Source organism: Pholcus phalangioides, unplaced genomic scaffold, assembly GCF_987345545.1.
Source record: "Pholcus phalangioides strain wild (caught in Gottingen) unplaced genomic scaffold, Ppha-v1.0 ptg000039l_1, whole genome shotgun sequence".
NCBI lineage: Eukaryota > Metazoa > Arthropoda > Arachnida > Araneae > Pholcidae > Pholcus > Pholcus phalangioides.
Genome location: NW_028301625.1, coordinates 2,341,543 through 2,353,941, shown reverse-complemented (window position 1 = coordinate 2,353,941; position 12,399 = coordinate 2,341,543).

Genomic DNA, 12,399 nt, shown 5'->3' with positions numbered 1-12,399 from the left:
TGATCTAATGATATTTTTTGTCATAATTTAGAACGTTGGGTCGATCGGAACATTAATGCCGCTCAACATCCGACTTTGATTCTAAAGGGACCCTAGGAGAAGGAGGCATTGGGGAGCCTAAACAGTTGGTATGTTTTGTGGGTTAAGTTGTTGTTTAAATTTTTTAGAGTGTCAAATTGGGGGGATCCTAAACAAATGTCTCACTTGGCAATATGGAAATCAAGTCCTTGTTTTAGCTGATTCCGAAAAGTTTCTCTCTTATGTTGGGGAAGAGAAGTTAGTGCGTGCTCTAACGCGTCGAAAGGACTTTTTCTTATTAGACACGTGATTATGTTGGTTTTCTGTAATTTTGCAACTCAATTTTGAGTTTGTTTCCTGTTCAAAACAAGTCTTCAACAGCGATCAACTCACTAACAAAATGAATATTAATGACAAATAACTACAGAGAATTTGTTTGGCCTGTATCGTCATCGTAAGTTTGAGTCAATTCTGAATGTTTCTCTAACACTACTAGCTGTAATCTATAAAAGATTTTGTGAACCCAGAGCAACAGAGCCTACCAAGACGGAGCGAGCCATAAATACGCATTAGATCTCACAAATTTTCTAAAATTTCTTGAAGAGTGTAACTATTTGTGTCGGTGAAACTTCGAGAAAGAACTTAAATTTACGACGGCTCTCAATTTCGGAAACCTGTCTGGCAATTGACGACAACCATGTGTGAAAGCTACATTAAAAGTTACACTCAGGAAAGATTCAATTTGTCAGAGTTTGCCACTTCCGATTTAGAAGATATAGATGACAGTTTTCTTTTCACATTACATGCACGACACATAAGTACCTGACTGTCAGATTTCACAAAGCATAAATTTACCGTATCTCATCTCTGTGAAGCAACAGAGGGATTGCGTACAGTCAGTAGAGTTGAACCAGTGGTTCCCCACCTTCGGAAGCCCGCGGGGCCGGTTACATTTATTTTCGTAGTTGGAAGGCCCGGTTAAACACACGACTGATGGAAAATGAAACGGCCAATAACACTCTCGGCCCGCTTTGAATAATGTCAGGGCCCGGCAGTTGGCTAAACCATTTGCTTACGACTCCATCTATCTTTCATAACGGAAAATACAGATAGTACTTCTACATCAAGAAATATTCTCACAAGGATTGAGCCGGTTTCTAACTCATTAAACTTCGGAAGATCTTTTGGTACATTAGGTGAATGTCTTATCGACCTGAGATATTTTTCTTTAGAATCAAATACCAAATTTCCTTGAACAAAGGAGAACTTATAAATTTGTCTATTATTGATCATAAACTCTTATTTCTTAGACCGTACAAAAAAAAACTAACGTAATATATAAATCTTAAGATAACCTTTTGTACCGACGGGAGAATCTTTTGTGTGACGTGATCGCCGTGTTCCTCATCTAACACGTTTGCTTTCATGTCTCCAACGAGATTTCCGTCGATAGAAATTTCGCAATTAGTCTCTGCTGCGTTTCCTTAGACTTACTTTATTTGTTCTCGAAAGTAATCACGGACAACGCTCAAGAAGAAAAAAAAAATCAAGGTTGATCTTTGGAAACGTTCCAACATATCCACCAAACAATTTTTTCTAGACTGTACTATCATCAACAAAACAGTAATATACCAGTTATTAGATTCTGACGCACTTACCCCAACAACAGTTTATTGTTGATCGTCATGGACACGTGTTTCTTAGAGACCTTTCAAAGTATCTTTCGCGAGTTATTCCACTAAAAGCCTAAGGAAGAAGAGTTTTACTTCTAAGAGTATCCATGCTTTTCGGATCCAGTTTCAGTTTTACTTCTGTCCAAGAGAGAGAGAGAGAAAGCGTTTTTTTTTTCAATAACTCTTAAGTTTTAATAGAATGTTTTTTATTAAAACTCATATATGAGTATAAATAAATTTTTTTGTTTGGAATTTCATTTGTATTTCAAGTTCATGACAGCGGTTACTGTATTTAAAAATGACGTGTTTTGAGGTATTTGTGGCCTTAGCTATTCATTTGAAACTGACAACATGAAAGAGTGTTTTTACACAAATTGTATTGCGCATGCGACTCTGTGATTGCATAATGCGCAATAGGCATCGTTAATCATTGGGCTCTATGTTTTTGATGAGGTTACTTGCTAATGGTATCGTGACGTAATGATGAGTTTTGTGGTGCAAGAGCTTTGGTGATGAGAAAGCTAACATCAGGGATACCCTCAGGGTATCATATAATTATGCAAAATGGTGCAATTGCAACGTCCTGCATTAGTTTTTTTTGTTTAATATTGAGACAAACTTTCACAAATGCATGAATGTTCATTCCTTGCTCATCAGACTAACGTCTAGGTTGGATGGGGAAGACAGCATCCATCAACATGTTTCAAGAATTATAGCAGAATAACTGTAAAAATATGGTTTTGCGAAAGGACAGCTTTGTTGAAAATGAAGAGGGACGCACATTAGTAGCATTAGCGTAGTTAAGTGCCACGTATTAGTGATTTGCTGCTTTATAATGTTTTACTCAGTAAGATGTTTTTCGAAATTCTACCCATAATGGGGTCCGAAGGTTACATAAAGAAATCAGGCCGAGCTGAAATCGCTGAAGCTACAAATATGAAATTTGGTCATTAGTTCCATTTTATGATGCAAAGACTCATTAAAAAAAAAAGTTTTTCGAAATTCTACCCCTGAATGGGTCACAAGGAGGTTTAATGAAAATATGAAATTTGGTCAGTATTTTTATTTTGCAATGTAGAAGTTCACTGAAAAGGGATTTTTCAAAATTCAACCTCTAAGTGGGGTTCAAAGGTTATATGGAGAAATCGTCGCTGAGCCGAAATCGTTGAAGTTGTAAATATGAAGTTTAGTCAATTGTTTTATTTTACGATGTGAAGACTCACTAAGGATGGACTTTTCAAATTTCAACCTCTAAGCGGATCATAAGGCGGTTCGAAGATCAATCATGGCACCGAGCTGAAACCGCTGAAGCTATAAATATAAAATTTGGTCAGTTATATATTTTATATAACTGACGCCCACTCTCTATAAGACGGGATTTCTGAAAATTCAACCCCCAAGGGGATTATGATAGGTTCAATTGTTACATGGGCGAATCATCGCCCTGTAATTTTCAAATTATCAAATCCACGTTAGCGAAGCCTCGGGTAACAGCTAGTTTGTTATATATATGTTACTGCCAAAGCCCGAAGTTGGCTAGTTCACGAACTGGCTGGTCCAGTTGACTCGGCCAATGTCCGAAATTCGGGTTTCCGCCGGGCTTTGGCTGTCCCCTATATATTGATCCCTATGATTCGAGGTCATGACCACGTTGGCGTATTTTTTTTTTTTTTTTTTTTTGTGATAGCTATGGCCATTTATAATTAGCCATAGCTAATCATAATTATTATGGCCAGCTATGGCGACCCTAACGATCAAAGGAATCTGATATCTTAGTGATTCATATATATAGGGATCGACCTATAGAGACCGGCCAAAGCCCAGCGAAAGCCCGAAATTCGGATATCGACCAGATCAACTGGGCCGGCCAGTTCGCGAACGGCAGTAACATATACACATTTAAACAATCTTCATTAGATTTAATTTTAATTACATTTGAATTTTCAAGTCTGCTTTTGGGCACCGTATTTCATTTTCGTTCACCACCTCAGCCCCACGATAAGTCGAGAAACACCACTCTATAGCCCTGTAAGTTGTTGAATTTCGCCGAGCTTGTAAATGGCTACCAGGAAAACACCCCATACTATTAATACACCAACTTTTTTGGTGTAAGATACGGAAAAAAAAATACCTTTTGTGTTGTGTGAAATCAGTTATAAACTGTAGGTCCAGGTATAATCAAACTCGTTGGCACAAAATGACAGTGGTACGGTAAAAATGGTAAAATTAGTAAGACTAATGAGGAAAAAAAAGTAAGATTCATTGCTTATCGTGCAAGTCATTTCTTCTAACACTAAATCTGTTTAAACTACGAAGGATTACACAAATATAAACCGGAATTATTTTATAATTTTTCAAAGAAATAAAAGGATACACAAAAAAACCACAATTTTTCTACACAATTTCAAGATTTTGAATTACATTTTTTCTAATGAAAATTGCTAATTTCTAATACTTCCCACGAAATAAGAAGCGGAGTTCTTTCTCCACTCTCCTCCGTCATCGTCGAATCCCTGTTCTCCTAATGCCTCATTTAGCGGTTTGAACAAATGATAGTCGCAGAAGGATGAATCCGGACTGTAGAGAGGATGTTACAGAGCTGAAAAGTGAACCACCTTCAGCTTCCCTGTTGTTGATATAGAATTGTGGTGGCCAAGCTTTGTCGAAGAGAAGAATAGCACGAGGAACCCACCTAGGAGACACTCTCAGGTACTCCAGGGTCCAGGCCATCCTTATTGATGGATTGAGCTCTCGCATAGCAAATAATGTATCAACTGGTGACGCTATTTCTGATATCTTCATGCAGCCATCTACTTCAATGATTCCGCGTAAAGCACGTTCGTTTTCTGCAGTCATGCTCGTCCTTGGCGCTACGCGGAGGTATTTTCGACATCATCAGGTCCTGCTAAAAACTTTTATGCCAATCACAGATTTGGGTTTCGGATAGTGTTTGTTGCTTGTGAACTAGGCACAGAGCCTCTTCGAAATTCCAGACGGAGTCAAGCTTCTTCAACCAGAAATCTCATAATAAATACAATAGCTGTTATCCACGGCTTCACTCGCGTGGATTTGGTAATCTGAAAATAACTCGGCGATGATTCCCGCATATATAATTTGAACCCCTCATGATCCCCTTGGGGGATGAATTTCAGAAATCCCGTCTTAGTGGGTATCTACGTTATAAAATATAATACTGACAAAATTTCGTATTTATGGCTTCAGCGATTTCGGCTCAGTGATGATTGTTCCATATAACCTTTGAACCCCCCGAGGGGGGTTGAATTTTAAAAAATCCCTTCTCAGTGAGTCTGTACAATATAAAAATACCAACCAAATTTCATATTTATAGCTTCAGCGATTTCGGCTCCACGCGATTTCTCCATATTACCCCCTCTATTAAACCCCTTTATGACTCTCTTAGGAGTCGAACTTCGAAAAAAAAACCCTTCTCAGTTCGTCTTTACGTCATGAAATAAAATTTCTGACCAAATTTCATGAATTCAAGCGATTTCAGCTCGGCGTGACTTCTATATGTTACCTGTTAACCCTCTTATGACCCGCTTAAGCACCGTTTACATGGGAAATAAAATAACTCGGGAACTTACAGGTAACCGAGATTTTTGCTACAACCCGTTTACACGGTGTTCAGTTTATGCTGGTATTCCCTCCTTCTTTCCGGAAGTCATCACTGGTCATTTGGGTTGAACGGAAGGGTTGACTCAAAATGGCTAATGAAGGAGCTAACAGTAGTTTTCGCGGCACAAAAGGATTATGGAAGAGGAGGTTGATGTCAGCTACCATTATTCTGCAACAAAGATGGGCCTCTTTTGACGAATTTCGATCCCATAAGGAAAAAAAGTTGCCATGCAGGTAATAATCACCAAAGCAACCCCCAATCTTACACATGTAAACGATGCTTTAGGGTCAAAATTCGAAAAACCCCTTCATAGTTGGTCTTTACGCAATGAACAAAACTTCTGACCAAATTTCATCAACATAGCTTCAGCGGTTTCAGCTCAGCGTGATTTCTCTACGTTAAACCTTTGAACCCTCTTTTGATCGCCTTAGGGCCGTATTCACCGACATGGTTTAAACTTGTAGTTACAATTTTTGGATAAGAGATCAACATAGATTGGTTAAAACCTTGAATTTAACCAATCCGTGTCGATCTCTTATCAAAAAATTGTGACTATGGCTTAAACCATGTCGGTGAATACGGCCCTTAGGGGTCTAATCTCAAGAAACTCCTTCTTATGGCCGTATTCACCGACAGAGTTTAAACTACAATAGCAGGTTAAAGGATTAGCGATCGACACGGATTTGTTAAAATCCTCAGTTTAACCAATCCGTTTCGATCTTCAATCCTTTCACCTGCGATTGCAGTTTAAACTGTGTTGGTGAATACGACCGTTAGTGAGTCTTTATGTCATAAAACAAAACTTTTGATCAAATTTGATATTTATAGCTTCAGAGGTTTTGGCTCGGCAATGACGAATCGGTCAGTCAGGACATGCTATTTTATATACAATTTATAGATAATACTCTGAGCAACGCATGTGCCCCAAAATGGACTGACGGTTTTCGAAATAGGATAGCAAGAAAACGGTGACAAATATTAGGGTTATTCTTAAAGAATATCAATGTACGGAGTGAGGAATTTTTTTACTTCTCTTTCTTTTGGGTGATACAAATTTTCACCAACAGATGGTGATTCACATCCAGGGGCTGTCAATCATTGAAATACTCATGGAAATTACCTCACGATGTTTACGAAATTCCTACCGTCCACAGCAACCACAATCGAAGTAGAAAATTAGCGGCGGCATTCTTCTCCAAAGTCTTTACTGGAAGGGTTTCACATTCATCACACGGACGATCCGCACCAGTTCAAAATGCAATCGTGGTAGGGTTTCGTCAGGACACTGCATCCTTCAAGTGGCCCCACAGGAAGAAATCGCATGGATTGAGATCCAGTGAATACGGTCGCCAATACATACCCTTGCCCGTTTCATTGGGAGTAGTCCAATGCAATGACGCGGTCGTGAAGATATTCTTCCAGGAAAGTGAAAACATCACCAGTCTGATGAGGCCTAGCACAATCTTGCATGAACCAAGTTGTTTCAGGTGATTCGTCAAAAGCATTGCGGATGGCCACAAATTCGTGCAATATTTTAATGTAACGACAAGAATTCACTGTCTCCTGTAGAAAAATGGGCCCAATGATGCCTCTGTCGCATAAAGCTGTCCATACAGTAATTTTTAATGCATACGAAGATTGTAAAATGCAAACATGAGGATTCTCCAGATCCATCATTTCTTTTAATATACAGAACCGTCCAGATGAAAATGTGCTTCGTCAGATAACCATATGCGGTTTGCGTCAATATTGCCATTGTCAATCAATTGCAGCATTTCGATGGCAATAAATCAGTCTCTTATCTCTCGAAACCACCAAAAGTAGCTGCTGTGTTTGGAGTTTGGTTTGTATGGAAACATTTAGAGACAATTTCGTAGTATTCTTTGTATTGACGTCTTGCTAAATGAGCATGCAGCTGCAGTTTCGTGGACCGACCTCTTCGGACATGTTGTGATAATGTTTTGAACGGCGTGAACGTTTGCTACAGTCGTGTCATACTGCGGCCGTACAAAGTTTCCCATAAAATAATCTGCAACACTACCGGTTTGTTTGAATTTCTCGAACTGTTTCATTGAATTCGGATGTAGACCGTTCTTGACGTCAAAATTGCTCTGGAAACACTTTCTTATCACTGTTGTTCTCTCACCTAATCGGTGGTGTTTTAGAACAATAAATACTCTTTGCTCCAAAGAATACACCATTTTCACGCTTTGCTAACACTACTTTACCACACACGAACTCTGGTCATATCGCCATAAGGGAATTTCCAACCGATGGAGTTGGGTGGGAAATGGAGATGCCATCTATCGGTAGTCGTCCCGAGTGTGACGTCGGTAGGTAAAAAACTTATTTTCAATGCATTTCCTCCGAATCGAACCCGCGGAACCTGAAAGACCTCTTCATGATGGAAGACGAGCATCTTACCACTGCACCACTCTGGCGTTAGTTTTGCTAATACTGGAATCGTTACATACTTATTCACTGACAAACTCTCACATGAATTTGCACTGCGTGGACTCACTGGCTTTTACGCATTCCTCACATACGGCAACATGCTGCTGTAGCACTATCTGTTGGTGAAAATTTGTACTCCCCAAAAGGAAGCGAATTAAAAAAAATCCTGACTTCGCACATTTACATTCCACAAAAAAGACTAATATCTGTCACCGTTGTCTTGCTATCCAATTTTGAAAACCGTCAGTCCATTTTGGAACACCTTGTATGTACCTCTTGCTTGCTCATTACGCTACTGACAAAGACAGGGTCCCAAAGTGATGTCTTCACAAAGTTTTGAAAAAATTACCACTGTTTCTACTCATTTAATTGTGCACAGAAATACAAAAAACATCTGGCGGAATTATTATAGGGTCACTCAAATTTTTTTTTTTAAATATTTATACAGTGGCCGCCGCTTATAAGAATCACGTTTTTTCACCGATTTTATCCTTATAAGCGGTTGATTCTTATAACCGATGGTCTTTCTATGTTAAAACAACGTTTTATTTTGCCGATTTGATTCTTATAAACTGTTGATTCTTACAAAAGTGATTCTTGCAAGGGATGCCTACTGCATTTTGACCGCCAATGATGAATTTGAAAATCCTACAACCCTAGAGTGACGTCATTCAAACAAAACAGAAAAAGAAAGGGGAAAAAATAAGGTTTAAAAGAAAAATGAGACTAGAGTGTGTAAACAAAGTGAAAAAAGACATTTTTTTCATAGATAATCGTGAAGATGCGCGAGAGGCGAATAGTGACCAACTGTCATCATTTTTCATAATTTTTTGAAGCTTTAATAATTGCACTGCACAGCTGAATTTTTTGTTTTTATGTGTTCCCGGGTGACATGTATGTACTCATCATAATTTTTACCTTGGTATCCTTTCCACGTGAGTTCAGACGCGAGTTGCTGCACACGATAAGAAGAGCCCTGCAAAAATCCAATCCACCAAAGTAACCAGTGAAAGGGCCACCCGCCAACACCTCACCCTTCGGGAATGAAATTCCGGTTTATATTTGATTCACCCAAGTAGTAACTAAGAAAATTTAAATTGCAGCGATAAAAGTTTGCATTGAACTTCACAAGATTAGCTCTAACAGTAAAAAATGAGAAGCGGCGCAAAAGACACGATCAAAGTCGTATGGAAAGGCTTCAAGATAATTTCATTAGTCTTTCTCTATCTTGTTAGGAACATCAGACGAAAAGAACTCCTCGCGCCTTATACAAAAATCACCACGACTTTGAATCCATCCAAGTAATTGGACTGCCTTACATAATCCAATAACTGATGTAAGAAGTTTTTTTGATCTTCGTGATTAGATCAGAACGTTTTTTTGACGGAAATTTCGTTAGTAAAGTTGCGTGTATCGTAATATCCGTAAGGAAAATCTATGTTATCAACTACTCGTGTTGAATCTTGACAGTTTCAGTTACGACATGGACTTTAATGTTCTAGTAAATTTTGTTTTCCTCCAAAAAGAACGTATGGTGACAATTTTTTATACGATATTCCACATACCGTCTCTTTTTCCATCGTTTTTAAAATGTAAAAGGAAGACTAGTTGCCACGAAAGAGAATACAATGTCCAGGGTAAAAGTTTAGTGACTAAATTGCCCCCGGGTTTTACCACATTACTCATGGTGTATACAAATGTGAGAGTTTTCCGGGTCTGATTTTATTGGTGCGGCTTATACACCTTAATGCGGCCCTTCGATGCTGCAGCTGACCGTTATGTTGGCCCTTTGACATAAAGAAGTTCACCACCCTCGGTCTATTTGAAGGAATGCAGAGAGGATGAAAAGTCCACGACACATTCCAAAAGGTGTAAAAATCAGCCAATTATTATGAAGAAAAATGCTGTTTTTTACCTATGGCTGGAGGAGTTTTTTTTTTTGATAAATTAAAAAAAACTCAAAATTTCTTTGACAAAAGGTGCTATATCATAAGAAAAAAAGGACTCGATATAAAAACATAAAAAGCGAACAAAACAAAATTAGCATTTATTGCGATTGGCGCTACATATGAGGAAAACTACCACATCTCAATATGAGCATCTTTTGTAACTCAGTCTACATCTAAAGAATACTCGGTTTGAACAAAAAACTGGTTTTGGCGCTCCAAATGATGTCTAATTGTTGAAAAAGAGCAGGATAGGAAACAGCGATTGGCCATAGCGATGAAATTACACTGGCACTCAAAGAGGGCGGATTAGTCAGTCATCTGGGTATTAAGGTGCCATAGACGAAACCATTTCCAGAATGACGGTACATATTGAAAGGTGATATTTTCAGGGTGCTTTCCATTGTGATTAGTACAAACAAGCATGCTAAAATGCAAGAAAGCTCATTTCTGGATACCCAAAAATAAGATTTGTAAATATATTGTTGGTCTATGTTGCGCCATGGGGGGGGGGGTTTAATAATAAAAATCAGGTTATTAGCATAATTAATGTTTTTAAGGCTATCCTGTGGTAAGAAATGTATAAAAATGTTCACTTTTTGGGTCCAAGTAACCCCAGTTTACGGTACTTCAGTGCGAATCGCACATTTTTATGTCGATTTGTGGATTTTTTGATTAACTTTTAAAATGTGTCACGGACTTTTCACTCATTCTGTACAGCTAAGAAAGTCGTTTTTATGGGTTCACTGTTTTACGCAGTTACATACTATGTTGATATTGTTGCTATGTTTAAGAGACAAAGCCTTTCAAAAATTTCAGACTTTATGTTTATAAATTCTCAAGGCAAAGAAACTTCTTTAATTAAGAAGTTTCCGTATGTGATATAAAAAAACGTCGCGCACATTATTTCAACGTTTTATTTTCAACGTATTTAATAGAACAGTATCATTGTTACAAGACATTTGTGTATATAACAGTTGTTTTATGAGTATGAAAGAAAGAGTACACACATACATAAAACATAGGCGTGCGCAGGATTTTCTGGGCTGTGTTGATCTTTCTTTTTCTTCCGAACGGGGGGGGGGGCGCGTGTTTTTTACTGCAAAACCACTAAAATCTCGATTCAGGTTCTCCCCTCCCTTTGCGTACGCCAGTGCAAGATAGATCATGTGTATCACAAACAACATGTTTTAACAAATGTCGATTATTTCTTCAAATTTGATAATTTTTTTCAAGTACAAAAATCAAACAATATTCTATAATACAATAATGACAATCACATCTAATCTAATACGAAGTCAACAAATTTCTATTAAAGGAAATATATTTCTCATTTATATGAAATTATAATTGTTACGTCAAACTTGAGGTTTTCACACATGCGGACGTCATTCGGACCCGCACGAACACTTCGAAGTTGCGGGCGCATTCCGCATCGTGTGAAAAGCTCCGTATGTACCAATATATATATAGTTAACCAATAGTTAAAACTTCTTCCGGACCCGCATCCGCTCCGTGTGAAAGGGCCCTTATGTGAAATTATTTTTTTTACATACCGCCTTAACTGTGTGTGATATTGACTAACAATAACTGCTAATTGATGTCGATTGACGATAATGGGTCATAGTTGGCTCAGTTTATCGTCCATATCTTATCAGTCAGTATGTGTTTTGGCTGAAGAAGCCTATTGAATGTGAATGTAGGATTTACTGTACTTTAATGTGCATATTAACATTTGAATTTGAGCATCAAACAAGTATGCAGGGAAAGTCAAAATGCTAACTCCAATTATAGATAACAATAACTTTAACATAAATATTGATAGAGCAAATTATACACAGTACAGGAGGAAATATTTCCAAGTTATTTTTATATGATAACGTGATTCTCACGTGTTCCCAAGATATCAGGATGATCCGTCCAGGGAACTTGTTATTGTACATCCATGCCCGAACCGGGATTCGAACCCAGACCTGCACAGTCTAGCTCCCTAAACCGTACTGCCAGGCGGCAACTAACAAGTTTTCTTGTTAGTACATTTTGTAATTTTTTTACGCGTACGCTTCCTCACACGGGGATGCTAAAGTTGCATGGGTACCGGAAGACTTGGCAGCCAGGCGATCCAACACGTGTATTTCTATGGCGCCCCTCAGACGATGATATTGGAGTATTGGCGACTAGAACAGAGATTTTCAACGTGAAAGCTCTCGTGGAACCCTTGATAGTTATAAGGCTGCTCCGCGGAACACTTGATGATAATGATGCTGTTCCATGGAACCCAATTAAATTTTTTTCAAAAATCTTTTACTCAATATTTATCTTATATAAAGGGTGTCCCCTACTGCCGTTTTAACAGCGTCATAGGTCCCGGACAATATGATATGCTTGCACACCAACTCTTAATTTCATTATTTATTCACCTAAACCATAGTGCCAGATTGCCTTGTCGTGGAGGCCCCTATGCATCTGAGGTACTCGGACCGTGCAAGGGTGAGGCACACATCGCCCAAGTGTCGCAGTGGTAAGTCTTCCACTATGAAGGTTATTGGCAAGGTCCACGCGGATTCGAATCCGGGCGCAGAACATTAGAAAGAAGTTCTTTACCTACCGAGCCTGGGGGGCGAGCACCGTAGGATGGCTTCATTTCCCACCCAACTCTAATAGTCGGAAA